The sequence below is a fragment of the Oryzias latipes genome, chromosome 18 (assembly GCF_053564925.1).
Source record: "Oryzias latipes strain Hd-rR chromosome 18, Olatipes_Hd-rR_3.1".
Lineage (NCBI taxonomy): Eukaryota > Metazoa > Chordata > Actinopteri > Beloniformes > Adrianichthyidae > Oryzias > Oryzias latipes.
Window position 1 is genome coordinate 26,205,159 of NC_136254.1, and position 18,465 is coordinate 26,223,623.

At 39.2% G+C, this 18,465-nt stretch overlaps 1 protein-coding gene across 12 annotated transcripts in view; it reads right to left on the reverse strand.

The window, feature by feature from the left end:
- LOC101165843 (receptor-type tyrosine-protein phosphatase delta) overlaps positions 1 to 17,995 on the reverse strand; it is a 496,394-nt gene extending 478,399 nt beyond the window's left edge. For 9 of the 12 annotated variants that reach the window (XM_078936119.1, XM_078936115.1, XM_023966324.2 and 6 more), the window contains exons 1-3: positions 17,710 to 17,995; positions 17,378 to 17,539; positions 17,234 to 17,263 (exon numbers count right to left, since the gene is read on the reverse strand). The gene's annotated coding sequence lies outside the window, so the exon portion shown is untranslated. The remainder of the gene's footprint in view (positions 1 to 17,233; positions 17,264 to 17,377; positions 17,540 to 17,709) is intronic. The other 3 variants (XM_078936116.1, XM_023966286.2, XM_078936114.1) reach the window with 2 other exon arrangements.
- Between the last annotated feature and the right edge of the window lie 470 nt (positions 17,996 to 18,465).

The following is an 18,465-nucleotide window of genomic DNA, read 5'->3' on the forward strand; positions in this document are numbered from 1 at the left end:
TTAACGTTACAACTAGACCTTCCAACGCGTTCAGTGGTAACATAGCCTTGGACTTTGTCAATGTTGTCATGAGTAACTGCCTTCTTTGAAGAAAGACCATGTATGTGAATGCATGAAATTTAGGGTCAGATGGGCTCTGCAGCATTTGGCACCCCGCATTTACCAGTTTCCTTTTAATGCACTCCTCTGAGACATGACCTCTTGCTTATCCACACGGATCTGCAAACACATGCCCTTTCATCAATAAGGCTTCGTGGGCCTCTCTGTCTCGATTTTTGCCATATCTGCTATTGTTAAAGAATAATGAGTTTGGGATTAGTGAAGACTCCAGAAGAAATGCAGTTAATCGCTTTGTATTACAGAGGTTCAAGACGTAGCACAACATCGGACAGTTGTTGCTTTTATTTAGACTTACAAATATCTTTGCAGACAATTACAGTGCATGATGAGGAAATACTAAGATTAGTTAGACATGATTGTCAACTTAGCATAAATTTAAATGTATTTTACTTTCTAAAGTGTTAAAAAAGGTGTTTTTTTGCAAAAGAAAAAAAAATCTGGTATTTCAGCCTCATTTAGTCAACTTTTGCAGACAAAAACAAAGATTTATTTATTTTAGCACTGCAATTAATGAATGGATTTCATTCATTGACAAACAGTAGTATTGCAACCCATAGACCAGGGGTCGGGAACCTTTTTGGCCAAGAGAGCCATAAACGCCACATATTTTTAAATGTAATTTCGAAAGAGCCATACAATAATGTAGAGTTTCCCACACTGAGGCACGGAGACTTAACCTCTTTTAAGGTTCTTTATTCTGGTTACTGTAGACCACAACAAACGCCGTAAAATTAATTCAGCAACTCCTTAATCTCTCCTGTCGACACGAGACGAGAGAGAGCGCTTCTACCAACTTTATATTCACCTGCTCCCGCTCCAGCCCTCCCATTTCCCTTATTCGGCCCATAGATGAACCCCATTGGTCCAAACTACCTAACAACAGGCTGAGCGACAGAACTGAGAGCCAATCAGATCTCTGCTTGATGCGGTCAATGAACTCCAGAACTTTTAACGCGGCCCAACAGCCATCCAACTCAGTCCGCGACAATTTGTTTAAAACTAAATATACAAATGAATGTGTGCATTTGATTTAATTTCAACATTTTTAAAGTACAATAAGTCTGTGGATTCTTTTTAATAACATGGTTATGCTGTTGCTGATAAATGATGAGTATTTCTCGTGGTAGTTTTGCTGATGGTCTAGTCTGGTTGATACGTGGTGAGTTTCTGCTTCACGCAGGCGTTGAGACTTTAAACGTGATCTTAGGTCTGAATGTTCTGTAGATGTGACAAAGACTGCTCACATGCAGACGGGGAGCCAAACACACACTCACACGCCGCAGTGACTGACGGGCAGCGGGTTTTACGTTTTTACAATCCCTGCGCGATTCACCTGCTGCCTGTCCCCACAACACCTCAGCCCCACCCCCCTGCTTTCTCCCTCACACATCCCGTCCCCGCAACTGCGCGCTCTTTCTCAGAGACGGGAGCGCGCACTTTTAGGCACGGCAATTCACAGGTTTCCAGTTGGTACAAACTCTGTGAAATTATAGATAATAGTAAACTGATAGCGCTGGCGCAGATTTTTCTCTCCAAGCACCGCTACTATTGCGCGCCTCTTTTTTTTTTTTTTTTTTTTTTTTTCGCGCCCGAGAAGGACTGGACTAATGATAAAAAAAGTATAATTAAAGATTTGTCTGCGAGCCACATGTGACCATCAAAAGAGCCATATATGGCTCGCGAGCCATAGGTTCCCGACCCCTGCCATAGACTATATCCACAGCAGAACAATTCCACTATTTTTCGTCATGGTACAAGAAGAAAAGACAAAACACAGCTTAAGTAGATGAGGAAAGAAAGAAAAAGAGAAAAAAAATCTGCCATAAAGCAAAAAAATACAATTCATCACATCGCAGTTGCTGCAAGAGGCGTGTAATCGCAATGACACACTGGTGTAATCCATTTAAAACACTTTGGCTGAAGCGGTGGTTACTTTGACTTCCTCTGCAGGCTCTTACAATCGTCTTCATTTCAGATGCATTTTATTCGTTGCTTGCTTTAAAATGGATAAAATGGAATTTAAAAGCAAAAAAAAAAAGAAACATGCAAGCCATTTTGTCTTCCTCCTACTCGCATTGCTGGGGAGTGATTTTGTCCTGTCTTGCATCAGTTTCTTGACTGGCAATAGTGGCGCTAAAAAAATAAAAAGACACAAAAAAGGGCAAGAATTGTCTCGTATCACACAGAGGTGGATAGCAAGTCTATTCTTTTGTTCACAGACATGTAATCTGTCTCAGGAGGTGCTCTCTTTTCCATCGCTTTGACTTCCTGACGATGGCTGGACCCACCCAACCTGACCAGGCGATGAGCTTGGAGTAATGGTGTGACAGGGGCGTCAAAGTCTTGGGCCAACATTTTCTCCCACTGAACACCTCCAATAGTGTCTCCAGGGGAGACTGGTGAGTTATCACAGTGAATTTTAATCTTGCAGAAGGAAATCCCGCAATTTAATTTAGGTATACCAGAGGCCAACACAAGTTCATTTTGCACAAGCTTTTTCTGAGCAGCACGGAGTCTAATTGAACTAATTACAGACTCAAAGGGACCAAATTAAGCATTTTGTCAGCACTAAGCTGTGGATGATTTATATTCATCTGTCAACTGTCCAGAACTAGTGTCTTGGGTTTAAGTGTGACTTTTTGGTATGGGTGTGGTCATAATTCTTCAGACAAGAAGAGAAACAATTATTTTGTTTTTTAATTAATATGTATACATTTCAATGGATGGACCGACGGACGGATGGATGCACAGTAGATACCTACAGATCCAAAGTGAACTGACGGTGGAAAAACTATACACTTCATCAACTTACGATAGTATATTTTCTTTAAAAATGCTATGAATACTACATTTAAAAAAAATCTATATATTGCTTAAAGTGTAACAACTGTTAACCAGTTTTATATGTATACAAACACAGCTTTTTCTGTTCCTTTCTTTTTAAGACCCACTTTAATGAAAATTGTGTTTTTAAAATGTTCTTGTTGCATTTTTCTTATAATAGAGGACCAATATAAAATAATTTAAGATTAAAATAGCATTTCTAAGTATTTCCTAATTCAAATGGTGGTGGATTAGGAGCAGATGAAAACAGAATATTTGAAAAAGCCTGGACTTATGACATAGCTTCTGCCATATCTCACTTTGTTTTGCTGCAATTCTAAAACTTCCACTTGCAGACAATTAAATGTACATTTTCATTCCGTCATCTGAGCTGCCATCTGGCTCTAACCTTTGCAGCTGGATAGCTCCGATATTGCTCGCCATTTCTTTGCTACGCTAATGTTAGCTTGGGCCTGTGAAACACTTGGCGCTAGCAGGAAAGAGTGTAAACAAGTGCATCCTGGGAAATTAGCTAGGCTAACTTCCATGCCAAAAGTCTGGCCCACAACCCTAAGGCAAATTTTTAATGAGCTTTTGCTGCTCTAAATATATATTAAAAAAGACAAGTTTTTCATTTTATTTTAGCTAAAAACATCTTAATCATAATTAAAAGATCACTGGGAACAATTTTACAATAGATACAAATATAGTTGGAGTGGGACTTTAAGTACACTGCCGTTTTGGTTCAATGGCTTGTATCCATTCATGAATCATTCCTTTTGTTTCATTTATCACCTCATCAGCTTCAGATTTGATCAAACATGTAGTATTGTAGTATGTAGTATTCCAGCCTTATAGTTTCTATGTGTATCATTAAGCACTTACAAGGGTAACCAAGTATGTTATAGTATGCTGTAAGTGGAGGCAACAAGGGCACAATGTAATTACTTTTAGGAGATCAATCTATTTTATCAGCACTACCTGTGACCTTGATTAAGAGGGAAAGAAAACACTACTGCAGGGGAGACTAGTTTCACAGGACTCTACATACAATTTGAAAGCTATTATCTCCAACAATTTAGAAATTTTTGTCCAGTCTATTTTTTACTGATTTATTTTAACTTTGTTTTGACCTTTCCTGACCCTTTTTTTTTGGTCGTTCCACTGCAAACAAAGTTAATAAACACCAAAACATCAGTCACATACAAACCCGATCCAGTCTACAGCTTGATTGGAAGAATTTCTGACCTATCAGCATCAACCATCATGTCCATGTCTGTGATTGGCCGGCTTTTTTGGTACATTTGTCACGTGGTGTCCTGTTTTTCAGGCACAGAAGAGAGAATTTTTCTCGAGTAAAGTTTTGAATGGATGCATTTTTCAGTGTCAAGAGTAAAATTGTTGTGTTGTGCTTGGAATAATGCCACAAATATCACTATACACCATCTAGCGGATAGCCTGTGTCTTTACCGCTACTATTAGGCTAGTATTGTAACCTCGACGGGGAGGGGAAGGTGGCGGGATTTCTCTGCGCCAATCCTAAGGTGGATTTCTAATGAACTACCGCTCTGCAGAAACAATGTCCTAGAAAGACACAGGTTTTTGGCTAAAATTGGCATAATCATAATTAAAGACAACTACGAACACTTTTTCAATAGATCAAAAGATTATTTGAATGGGACTTTAAAAATGAATTAGCAAATACAAATTAAGTTGTCTGAAGACAAAAAGTTTTTGGTTAATGAATCTGTAAAACTAAACCTGGATTTGAGAATCTGTTTCTATGACCAACTTAAGTAACAATAACTACTTTGTGTTTAAAGTAAGTAGATATATACAGATTAAAAGCTAAGAAAATTTGTCTTTTATTTAAAGAAGTTTAAAAAAAAATTGGGAATACTGAAGCTACAGACACATTGGGCTAGATCCAAATTTTTGAACGTTCATTTGGCCCATGGTTTTCACACTGGATAAAGTTCTTTTTCTACCGTTTACCAGCGCATGTCCACTACTTACAGTTGGAAAAGGGCTTAATGCAAAATATAGTAGCAGTGCAAATCTCGTGAATATTGCTCCAGGCTTTTTCTTTCACATTTCTATTCAAATATATGAAAATGTTGGTGTCATAATTCTGGCAGGGCACAAACTGCAAATGCTAATTTGTCCTCCATGATCAATTATCAAATGCTTGGCACTTCCCTGAATTAAAGAGAACGTCATTCATAAGTCACTACCAAATCACAGTCCCTGATTGGTTAAGTTTGACCTGGTTTAACTTTCAAGTCCAAATTCATTTTCCTCATCATTCCACACTGAGGCATGATCATTTCAGTGGTTACTGGACCAAGTTACAATAAGCTTAATTCTTCCAATAATTTCTTGTATAAACATAAACTTCGTCTCATAAGTAGATTAATGCTTATGTTAATCATTTATTTTCCACCATTTTGCCCACTTTTCTGCAAGCAGTCAATCCCACAAGTTTGCTTCTCTGCCCTCACCTACTTTTCCCAGACCTACAAGATGTATCAGTTTTCCCTCAATCCATGCCTCCTCCGCGCCTCCTCAGACAGAGAGATTGATTTGTCTACAGGACACCTCTGACCTTTGATATGATCCGATGAGGGACGTTTGGCCCTAACCAAATTAAACAATCAAAGTGAGGCACATTAGGCGTGGGCAGAAGGTCTTTCCCTTTTGCTCACAGCATACCCTTGCTATGATGCTAGGGAGCTTAAATCCACTGACCATCTCCTTCCTGGCCTCATCAGACACCCGGGGGAAAATAAAAGATTTGTTTTCCAATTGCACTCTGCCTAAAGGCTCTTTGGCTGAAATTTAATTTTCACCTTACATCGATTTTACCTTTACGCTCGACTCAGAGGCTCCTAGGATTACCTAAGGTTTATTTCTTTGCTATGCACTTTTTCGGTGGACCATTACAACCACTGGAAGAATTGCAGCAACCTTTTGGAGGATGTTTTGTTGTTGCATTTAAAAGACCCACTCCAATGAAAAAGGGATTTTTGGTGTTTTAACACAATCTGGTGGTGTTTTTCTGATGGAAATTATGAAAATTAATCTTAAAATTGCATTTCTGATCACTTCTATATTCAATTTGTTTTGAATCAGGAGCAGACGAAAAAATGCTGTTTGAAAATTAGCTTATTTGTGACGTCGAAGGAAGATGGTTATCATTGTTTGGCATGGTACTCAACTGAACTACTTGATTTACCAAAAACAAAAAACAAAAACATTAATTTCTACAAGAGTGAAGAAATTAGGATAAATTGATTTTTTTTCCTTTTTTTTTTTCTCTTGGGGATGGATTTTGCGCATTCTAATTTCCAAAAATATCCAAGCAACTCCTACTGTTTTTGCTAGGTGCATCTCCCAAAAGGTGTATAAATGTAAGAGGACTTCCTAATACTAACAACTTAATGCTAGAGGTTATTGATGACATTAGCAAAAGCACATTTCTGTCAGATGGAGTTTGTTTTGGGACACATTAAAGATAAATACATTTTCTCACCAAATTATTCTGAAGGGTGTTTTTTTAAATCCAATCTTTTCTTTTAAGGAAAATGCTTCTTTAATGGAAAAGGCGTGGAGTAAGTGGCGTCCAAATGATAATTCCCAATATTGATAATTTTTATAACAGTATATGTTGGTTTGATCAACTTGGCTTAGATCGATGTGGTTGGATCATAGAAATACAAATCAATTCATCGATTAACTCGATTAATCGTTGCACCCCTAACAATGAGGGATATTTTTACAGTAAAACTAAAGTACATCTTTCTCTTCTAAATGCTTTTTAGTAGGTTTGCTTCTTCTGCACAGAAGCAAATCTACAAATTTTTTTTCTTTTCTTTTTCTCTTTCTGGATGGAAGAAACCACTCGTCGGCTTGAACTTTTGACATTCTCACCACCCTGGTGTGCCATGGCTAAAATTAATCTCAATGGTAAGACCACCTATGCGAAAAGGTTGACAGGTTAGACAGAAGAAGATATGTTGACAGCTCCCAGCCCTAAACTGGAACAACTGACAAGGAAAACAAAGGAGGAGAGAGAAGTAAGGACATGTGTTGGCCTCATCATGGACTACCATTCATGGGACCTAATATGACAAGGCACGACACACAGCAAGACTTGTTTACAGTAGCAGGATCGTGTGTGTGAAGGAGGTATGAAAGGGAGGATGAAGAAACGCGCCCCCCATGCGCGCCTTCCATCCCCAGCCCAACACCATTTGTTTGTGGCATTAAACTGGGAGAGAGCTGAGAAAGCCGGGGCCTTTAAACAAACCAAGCCCAGTATGGGTCTGAGCTGGGGAACTGATCCCTCCCAAAACCCTTATTATTATTCTCTGTTGATGCCGATGGATCTGCTGAGCTCCCAGAGACAAACTTACAGCAGAGCTGAGAGTTACGCTGGGGGGGGGCTGTGTTCGTGCTCTGACAAGGGACTGAGCTTTACTGTAAACAGAAGGTTATAGATAGGATGCAGCCTTCCAAGCTTCTGCTTTTTAAATTTCGTCACTTTGTGGTGCTCATTCCCAAGTAAAACAAACAGATAAAATATTAATGTGTTAATAATTTTAATGTAATGCTTTCAAGGATAAACTTGTCAGATCCTAATCATTTAAAGTCTCCGTGAGACACCGCTTCTGTATGAAATTCAATTTGCCCTCTGTTAGGCAACTCCCTGTCACGACAGATGAGACATATGTCAGGGGAAAAAGGTTTGAAATTGTAACCTCAGACTACAGCATATTCTAGTTTATGCTCTTTCTAGCGGTTCTGGAGTATCCCCAAACCAGAAATGAGCTCCCCAAACAAAACTTGTGACTCTCAAAATGCTTTTGTGAGTATACAAAGTTTTAGGTTTGGCTTTTTACTATGAAATAATAACTTTTGTCTTCAATTATAAACCAAAAACGACAAAAAATCTACACTGAAGTAAATGTGTCTGATTGGTGGACCTATGGTCATACCAGTGCAAACAACAATTAGGTGCAAATAACTTTCTTTTCATTTTTAAAATTCTGTTTCAGATGTTAAAACTGTCAAATGTGTGCCATGTCCTAAAGATCTGACATTGTGTTCTGTTTATTAAAGTAAGTTTTCTTCAGCCTCTCACCTGTGTTCACTTTATAAATAGACCTCTGTCTTTGGTTTGAAAGTAACCTGTAATTGATTACAGTGTGTGTCTGTGTGTTCATGTGGGTGTGTCATTGCAAAAGATAAAGGGAAGGTTGGAGAGGACAAAGAAGAAGCAAAAACTTGAGAAGGTAAGCCAGAGAAACCACATGGAGACTATTCTGCCAAAGAAAACAACTGGCTGGCTCGTTCCTAGACTAGAAGTTTGTCTTTGTTTTTATTTGTTGAGCGGTGAGGAATTTTGTAAAATATGCATTGTTGCTTTACAGCAATAAAGTTCTCCCTTTAAATATTCTAAATTTGAAATAATGAAAACAATTCCATTTTATTAAAGAAATCTGTTGAAATTAGTTACTTTGTGTTACCAATGTCTGTTAAATAAATGGAACGCATGATTGTCGTGGGGCCACATTCCTGCATGTTTTCCAACATACCCTGCTCTGGCATGTTCTAATTGGCTAGACACACCTGAACCAGGTAATCCGTCATGAGTAGGTCTTGGATATCTGGATATCATGCAGAGACACCGGCCCTCCAGGCCTGAAGTTATCAATCCTTGTTACCCATCATTAGTAAGGTGTGAGGCTCCATACTCACCCAACGGTAATGGCTGCAAACACGTGGTGAGAGGCAAGTTCCCATAGGACACCCAATAGGTTGCCCACACAAACAACTGCACACAAGGAGCGCACACCTATCATCTGAATAGCATTAATGAGCTCATTGTGCAATGAATCACCTAATTTACCCTTACTTTACCCTTATGTGTTGTATAGGTGTTTACTTTGACCTATCACCCGCAGGTGCGTGAACATTTCCGCTCTAAGGGCTCAATCAAGTGGTCTACGACTCTTTTCCATGCAGAACACCAGCATTCCCCATACAGGTTTGTCCACTTTTTTCCTGCAGACAGCCAGTATCAACTTATTAAGGGCCGTTGCAACTAAGGCTCAATGCTGCAGAACCTGTACAAAGATTTATATTAAATATCCAAAGGTGGAGTTTGATCAAAAACTGTCCTTTTTTCAATGACAAACAGCCCTCAGGGTCCCGTGAAAATCCTGATAGCTGCGATCAGCCTGTGAGTTACATTTATAGTACGTCTTTCAATGAAGTATGCATATCACATCAATTTCCTCATCTCGTCCAATCGCTAAATTGTTCCCCACACCTTTTATGCAAAATAAGCTTCCACATTAGATCATTGGGCATCCCATTTGGTAGTAAAATCCAAAGGCTGTTCTAATTTAACTGCACTCTTCTATTAAACTGAATTTGCACTAAGTTGAGAAACATTATGAATAAATGATACACTGTGGATGCATGCCTTGCTGATTCTACAACCATAGTCGGATTGCTTCCTTTGTGTTATGTAATCTTTCCCTTTTTTTGCTTTCAGTCTTGAGAGATATTTTTTTCTCTATAAAACCTAATAAAGTCTTCAGTAAAACTAAATCTTCCTCTAAAGCTGCATTAGACCCTTAAAATCCCTCTCTGTTGCCCTTTTCTTTTCTTTAAGGCAACACTGTCCTGCCCATCATGGTACAAAAAGGAAATGTTATTCGCAATGACCTCCAAGTTACAATTGGTATATGTTTAACATATGATGAATATAAAAACCCAATATTGTGACTTTAAGGTTGCTGGGAAAGCTCAGACTCAAACATTTGCAGGTGAAGCTAAAAAATCTTCATTATAATGAGAAGCAGTTTTGCCCGTCCTCCCTTTTCTTTTTCCATCTTACTGACCTGGTGGAGCAGGAAGAGAAATTGCCTGGTGAAATTGTTGGTATAAAATAAAGAAGAGGAAGAAAAGAGAGACAAGAACTGTCTGGAAGTACAAAAATAGATGAGATGAACAGAGAATATGAAAGTTATCTTGAGGTCAGTGTCAGCCAAAGACGACAACAAACTGCCACTTGAGTTTGTCCTCTGCTACTTTGTTTGTTCCAAACCGTTTTGATTCTCTCCACACTTTCCAATTGTGAAAGTCCCCTGGACAGCAACCGAGTAGGTTTAATTGATTTCTCTTGTTCGTGTCAGTTGGAGGCAGCAGCATCGAGCTGTGCAGAGTACCCTGGCTCCAGCCTGCCTGAATTCTTTCTTTCTTTCGCCTTTTCTTCTTTGCCTCCACATCCCAGTAGACCCTGATGTCAATGCTCCCCGTAAAACATCGTCTTTGAAGGTTTGGAACAGGACAGAGGACGTCAAAGAGTCGACGCATTTGCAAAGATGAAGACCAATTCTCAAATTTGTTCATAAAATAGTGGTGTAACTTTTCATCTTAACCCTTGTGCTATCTTAGATGACCCCCATCCTTACATTGACATGTTCTCCCTACCATGACAAAGGTGGATAAAGGTGGAAAGATTTCATGTAACCCGTGGACACCAGTGAAGATCACAAATCATTGAAGAAAAAAGGTTCAGAGCACTGTCTTGTGGGTCTAGATGACCCAACTCCCAATGTTAAAGTGCCTAGGATAGCACAAGGGTTAACAACAATTCGATTCAAATAATTTGTGGTGGACGATACGATTCAGTCGATATTGGTTTATGTTGACTTGTTTCATTGACCTAAAAATGGATCTTTAGCCAAAACTTCAACCAGTGTGATTCAGAGATAAATACATGGTACTGAACAAAACAGGTAAGTTTTCTAGATTCCTTATATTTATCGAAACATAATCCAGTGTAAATTAAATATGTGAACAAACAAGTAAATGTGTGTTGTGTCACATGTATCTTGTCCGCTGTGAAGTCACTTGGTCATTTTTAATGTTATAGTAAAATAAACCTACCGTGCCTCAATCCAAAGGACATTTTCCAGGATTGATATACCGGTAATTAATTTATTTCATTTAGAAATGATTTTATAATGGTATTAATAAGTAAGGTTAACAACTTGCCTCAGACAGATCGATCTGACTAGATCTTAGGAATATAAATTGATTCACTGATTAAGTTGATTTTTTGTTACAATCCTATTATGAAAGCATACCCGAAAAAGAAGGTCAATGACGCACCCCTGCAAAAGCTCTATAGTGAAAAGTCAACTTTTCTTTTTTTTGGCAACTTAGTAGAACTTTGACGTATCAGCATGCAAAACTGACAGATGTATTTTAGGACTGGTTTTGTCAATGCTCCTATTCTTGACTTTGTCTCTCCACCATTTCAGGCAGACATGTTGACATGCTCTGGACTGCTTTTCTCCTAGTTTTTTTAGTCGGCAGCCACAGACTTGTGAATCTCTGCCAAAGCAGAAGGGAAACGGAGTCAAAAGTTTTGTTTCCAAAATTCCGCTGCACATTCAGGCATTAACAATGCAGCCACCGGCTGGTAAGGCCAAGTAAACATCCATCACGGCTTTTACTTTTCAAGTCGAATTCAAAATCACGGCATTGTTCAGCTGGGATTACAAGTTTTGCTGTTGAACACACTTTTTCTTTTTTTGAGGTTAAGGCAGCCAAGAAAAACACAAAAAATACCAAATACAAAAAATTACACTGACAGAATTGTACTATTTATGGTCTTATTTAAGGTCTAGAAAACTAAGCATGTTTCTCTTGCAGCATAGAAAAAGGATTAAAAGTCATTCTATTTTTAAGCAGTTTAAAAATATTCAGAAATGTTGCTGTATTGACTGAACTTTCTGACAGTTGTAAGAACTCTGAGAAGATGTTGAGGTTCTCTTTGGGAGAAATGGGGACGGACAGGATCAGGAGATAATCCGTCAGAGGAACAGCTCATGGTAGATGTCCTGGAGATAAATACAAGGAAGCAGAATGAGTAGGTTTGGACCAGTTCAGAAAAGGGACAGGGATTATGATGGTAAAAGGACGCTGGAGCTGCCATTGAAAGAGGCGTTGAGGAAGACCAAAGATTAGGTTCATGGATGACGTCAAAAAGGACATCAAGGTGGTTGGCATCGAATGTAGATGGATTCATGGGTTAGAGGTTAGATGAAGGTCAATAATTTGCTGTGAGGCCCCTTTAGTGCTACATTCACACCGGACTCAGGAACGCGCGTTCAAGCAACCGCTTTCAATGAAAAGTCAACGTAAATGCACAATTCAGTCTTCTGAATTTAGTCTGATTTGGTTATGCTCTCTAAATATCTGCGCTAAATGTTTTTCAACAAGTTTCAGTGTAATCAACATAAATTTGCTGATTCATGCAGCTTTATGCAACACATTACATTAGCGGCTTTTTTCTGCGTCAGAATCGGCGGATTTGTGTTCATTGCGCAGCCAGTCGATAGGTTACAGTGTGTCAAAGAGCGTGTGTTATTAGGGTGTCAAAGGGTTAAGGAAATGCACCAAAGTTGGCTCTGGAACTGAGAAGTAGCATCTATTTCCATAAATCTTCGACATGAAAATAGATTCTGGTGCAAGTATTGACCACCTAGTGCGAGAATGAGATCATAAAGTTTTTTAAATTGACGATTAAACTAAATAATGTTAGTTATTTCAAACAAAGAAAAGGTTTTAGTTCATAAAACTCATAGGTTGTATTCATATAAAAAAACTTATCAAACAATAGATTAAATAAATGAAATTAAAACAAGGAATAAAAGGTTAAATACATGATGAGATACCTACATGGTGTATCTTTCTTTCTATATCAAATATATCAGGCTTAACGGTGTTCAAATCTCATGCAATTTTGTATTTTAAGGACATACGTGGTTGATTTATGGCTGAAGTCATGCATTTAATAAATGAACAGGAGAGATGAGGTGGATTTCTCCTTTTAATTAAAACCCATTAACAGACTTGTGAGTGTAAAGTTCTGCTCATGACCGTGTATTTTTGTGGGCGTAAACTTAATTTAGTATCCAACCTACAGTGTGAGAACAGAAAATGACTGATTAGTTATAGGTAAACAAACATACAACTTTTCATAGCTGCACTGAACAAACACACTAGAACATGAAAGGTTTGAACGCATCAGGTCAAATTTGCACCTCTGAGGACTGACATCTTTATGTCCATCAACTTGGAGCTGGATTTATTTACTTATATCTTTAAAACAAAAATAAAATAAAATGGAATCAGGGAGAGATTTATCTTGTGCCAAGCAACCAAGGGAATGGTTATATTTAGCAGCACCAGCACATCCAGTTTCAGAGACTCTTGTCCATGGAGAGTCGGCGGCACCCTCGTGAGTGAGCGGCTCACTTTGCAAAGAGATGAAAAACTTTGGCAGCGAATGCATGAGCTAGCACAAAATGAAGCCTGCCTCATCCAAGAGCATTAAGATGTGGATAAATAAATAAAACATTGCTTCCGTGGCAATGTGACAGGAGGCTTTTTCTTTTTTTTCCTTTTTGCCTTGCTTTCATGTTGGCAGGCACAGGCATTTTATTTTGGGATGAATCAAAATTTACAGAGAATGCCTGTGCCAGGTGTACCTAATTATCTGACCGCATATTCTGGTTATAAAACGCCTCACGGGAGTTGATTATTTGGCTTGCTGAGCCTTGGACTGCAATCAAGGTGTTCCTAAACACAAACTCACAAATAATAAAGCCAACCCCCCCCCCCCCTATAGATGGTCTCCTTTCATCTTGTGAAAGTCTCCATGGTTTGCAGCCTCTTTAAAGACCCACTCCCATCATCTTTTGAGTTATTTTAAACACGTTCCCAGTGGTGTTTTAATTATGATTATGCCGTTTTTAGCCTAAATAAAACTACTTTTGTATCTTTCAAGGACATAGTATCTGCGGAGCGGCAGTAGTTCATCAAAAATGTACCTCTAAGTTGTGGGTGGGGCCGCAGATACTGAGCAACCCCGCCCCCTTTCCCTTTTTTTAAATTTTTCCTGAAAATTAAATAATGGGTCTGGGTTCTTATAGGTTAGGAAAATAAATAATTCTACTCACTAAAATAGAGTTTTTCAAGCTAAGATTATTTCCGCACCACAAACCAAGTGGACTACTAAACACATCTCTGATATTTTTCTGTCACAATGATGTCAACATGGGTTCTTCCGAGTTAAAATAGGAATTTCAGGTTAGACCGCTTTTTTTTAACCCCAATGTTTGATTTTAATTTTTGCTTATTACCAAATGTGGCAATGGGGTCAAAGTTTGTGACTCATTTCAAAAGCTACATTCACACCAGCCTCTGGAACATGCGTTCAAGAGGCTACTTCTAAGGACGAGTCTATTTCAATGTATTTATATGTGCATTTCAGGCTTCTGTGTTCTAAACGTTTGCATCCGTGTATTGGCAGCGCAAATTTTAATGTCAGTTAACTGGCCCTGCATACAGAATGCACGGCGATTGAACAGTTGACCGCACGTTTGTTGAAAGTTAAACCAGGTCAAACGTTGACCAATCAATGGCTCTGATTTGGTAAGGTCCCTTTTAATTTACAGAAATTGTTAAAAATTGATCATGGGGGTGAAATAAATAATTGCGTTTTTTTGCCCAGCTGGAAATTCTACGACACCAAGTCTTTCACATATCGGAAAAGAGCTGTGAAAGAAAAAGCCCGGAGCAAGATTCGTGAGATTTACACCACGTTTGACATTTCGCACCAAGCCTCTTCCAGCTGTGAGTCCATGCACTAGTTTCGGATGGTGAAAGTCCAATGTGAGCACTATCTGCTAAAAGCGGGTTCTTGAAAGTGTGAAAACAAAAATGCCCGGCGTAAACGTGGCGTTTTAGGGGCCTGTTGGGCGTCTACAAGCGGATGCAGCGGAACAGGAAACTTGTGGCGCGCCCAGCGTAGTTTCTAAGTCACAAATACAATCTCTTCTAATGGTATTTTTTCGTCTGCTACTGATTCACAATGATTTGGAAAAAAAACGGATCCTCAGAAATGTAATTTGACGCTTAACTTTCTTCACACATATCGTCCATCATCTGAAAATGATTTTAAAAACATCCAAAAACGCCATTTTATTTGGAGTGGATCTTCAAAGATATTCTGATCTGTTTTCCTATCTTTCAAATGAAGCAGGATCAACTTGCACACATTGTATGACATTAATCTTTCTAAAATAAAGTATAATTCAGAGGTGGAAAAAAAAAAAGCTGCCACAAATTTATCAGCAGCTGTTCTGACAGCCTTCTTGCCATCTTAGTCGTGGCCCGATTATGTCACCTGGATGAATTTTATAAAGCATAATTACAGCTTACTCCTGACTCTCTCCAGGGAAGTGCAGCAGGCGTGGGGGGAGGGGGGCTGTGGGCGTGCTGTCAACACGATGGCACTAAAGCAACTTATGTTACGGCATAATTAATGAGAGAAGGTGATTTGTAGAAATGCATGGGTCCAAATGGCACCGCTGGCTCTGCTACCTCAGGTCACTACTTGATAGACTGTACCCAAGCAGACTCGGCTCTTCTTGTCCCAACTGAAATCAAAACCTCGATTATTTATTTTTTGGTTTAAATATTTGCCAATGGTTTTAAAGATCCACTCTAATAAAAATCGTGTTTCTTGTGGCGTTTTTCTGAGAACAGAGGAAATATATAAAAGAAAATTAAGCTAACATCTATCATATTTCATCTGAGCATCTCTTTATCTAAATCATTGTGAATCAGACTCAGATTAAAAAAATGCCACTCAAAAAAGCAGCGTATTTGTTACGTCAAAATATGTGACAGGGATTCTGATGCCTCCACTGGCTAAAAAAAAAAAGTAGTCTGGCTGGATAACTTTAAAAATTCTCACCATTTTTGTTGCACAGGTAATGGTAAGTTGGGGGTATAGGGGTCTATAGGCTCTAAAGAGTTACATAACTGTCCCGCCCACAACTCACAGGGAAAATTTTAATGAACTCCCGCCGCTCTGCAGAAATGTCCAAGAACACAACACAAGTTTTTAGAAATTCGACCAAAAACAGCACAAACATAAATAAAAGACAATATGGTATCCTTTAAAATTGATTAATAAATGAGGACAGCAAAATAAAGGCTGTTTTCTTGGGTGTAATCTTTAAAACTTTTAATTTCTTAAATGCTTTGTGTTAGAAAGTGTTATCCTGCTGCATTTATTATTGATCAGATTGATCCTTGAAGGTGATAATATACAGGAAGAAAAAAAGAGCAAAGCTTCAAGGACAGCAATTTTATCAGAGTGCCATCCTTCCTGTGTTTTCTATTGATTTCAATGCAACCGCCTATCCTTTGCATCATGCTTTCTGACTGACAGACCACAATACCGTTACCTCTCCTCCATGGTCATACCCATTTAGCCCTCTGTCACTCCTCACTGGTCAGGGAAGACATCCGTCTGGCTGCGTGAGCCGTCCTTGCCCTCATTTGCAACCGATTCTCCCTTAACCGTGCTTGGCTTGCTACAAAACACCCCGGCGCACAAACTTTTCCCTTCATTATCCTGCCTTTTTTTTTTTGGGTGGGGGGGGGGGTTGCTTTGCTTTGCCTCCCTGCCTGCAAAGTATGACTGCAAATCACGGCTAATTGGCCATTTATGGGAACCACTTGTCAGTTGTAGTTTGACCAAAAAATAAATATATATTGTCCTTAATGCAGAGAGGAGGCTGTTGAAATTACAGAGCAGCCACATATATAGCAGGTGGTGATGAAGGAGGGAAAACATGGGGACGTGCTGAGGCGCTGCTGCGCATGATCGGATGTCAATCACCCGTCAAATCTGGCTTCAAAGCCTGCCAGGTGAGTTCAAAATATAAATAATAATAATAAAATTGTAAAGTAGGTGAGTCACAGCCCACCCACAGTCTGCATCACCTGTGAGTCAGGAGTCCTGGGGCATTCACGTGCGGACTTATAATAAGTGACAAGTTATGACAGCGTTTGCATTTTAAGCAAACTCTCCAAAGAAAGAAAAAAGAAGACATCCCTGGCCGCATGCGTGCGCATCTTCTAAGTGTCTCCAAATCGCACAGCAGACAAAAATGATTAAATAAATAAGCAAGCGGCTGGTTGAACACTTTTCGGGGAAAAAAACCCGCGAGACACATCTCTTCCACCATAAAAATAAATCAAAACCCTGTGTCCTGGGCTCATGCTCCCATCGCGTCACGACACTTCAAACTTACATGATCCACACTTCATCCACGCACAGACAAAAGAAAAATACAAAACACGAGCTCCGAGCAGCAATGCAACGAAAAGAAAAAATAGTGCTACTTACTAGAAAACCTCAGGCGGAAGAACACAAAGCCTGTAAATTAGAGCAAAAAGGAATGCGTTATCGATCCGCGGCATTTTTATTGTTTTCTTTTTGCGCAAACTTCTATGTTTGGACGCCTCATTTTGATTTCTTCGTCCCTCTTACCGGAGCTGTCCACATCAAATTCCTGAGGAAATTCCAGAGGAGCCTCTTCTCTCTTCCCCTCAAAGTCAGAAAACAGCAATGCTTCTCTTATTCCCACACAGGAAGGAAGAAGAAGGAAAAAAAAAAGATGAAAGGGGGAAAATGTTCAGACCACCAGCTAAACTGAAAAGAGACAAAAGAGCAACAACAAAAAAATTTCGTTAGAAGACGGAGTCCGACCCTCCACCGCACCGTCACAACACCACCCACACCCCCTTCAAAAAAAAGTGTTGACATAACATCTGTGAAGAGCAGCAAAAGAGGAGAAAATTGTTGGAATGGACGGTCTGTACCTGCTTTATTTTATGACTGCCGACAAAGACAATGAGGGCGGCAAAATAAATTAAGAAATAAAAGACTGAGGGAGCTCAGTTTCTTTCTTTTCTTTCTTTCTTTTGAAGGAAACGCAGCAACCAGCGCGCGCGGGCAGATTCTAGCAGCACTCAAAAACACCTGCGCGCGCGCGCTCCACACACACGCCAAGGCGCGCGCGCGCGCTCTCTCTGCTAAGCGGAAACGAAAGGGAGGGAAAGCGGAGGGAGCCGCGGGATGCGGGGATGCTGCCGCTCGCTCGCTGCACCGCTCCGTCCCGCCGCTTGATGGCCGGCTAAGGAGCTGCTGTCGGTCGCATTAGGTCAAATTTAACAGCAACATTTGAAGCTTAATCCCACGATATTGCTCCAGAAGCCAATAAAAACCTGAAATATTGTGCTAAAAATAGCAATTGACGGTCAGTGGTTGCAGCTGGCTGATTTTGAATTAATCAGCTTAAACATCATGTATTATTTTCTCTAAGATTTTCTTTTTAGGTCATCTATTTAGTGTAATTTATTTTAAATATAATTTAAGATTTAGCTTTGTTTTCAGTGCCTACATTTTTTAATCTTCAAAGTTGCGTCTAATTCAGTTTTAAGATCATTTTCTCTAAATTCCTATGTCAATTTTTGTTTTGTCACCTTTATCTTTGCATTTTACTTTGTGTCAAGTCATGTTTAGGTTGCTTCATATGTTTTCTATCCACAGTTTTTTGGTTAGGTTCTACAATTACA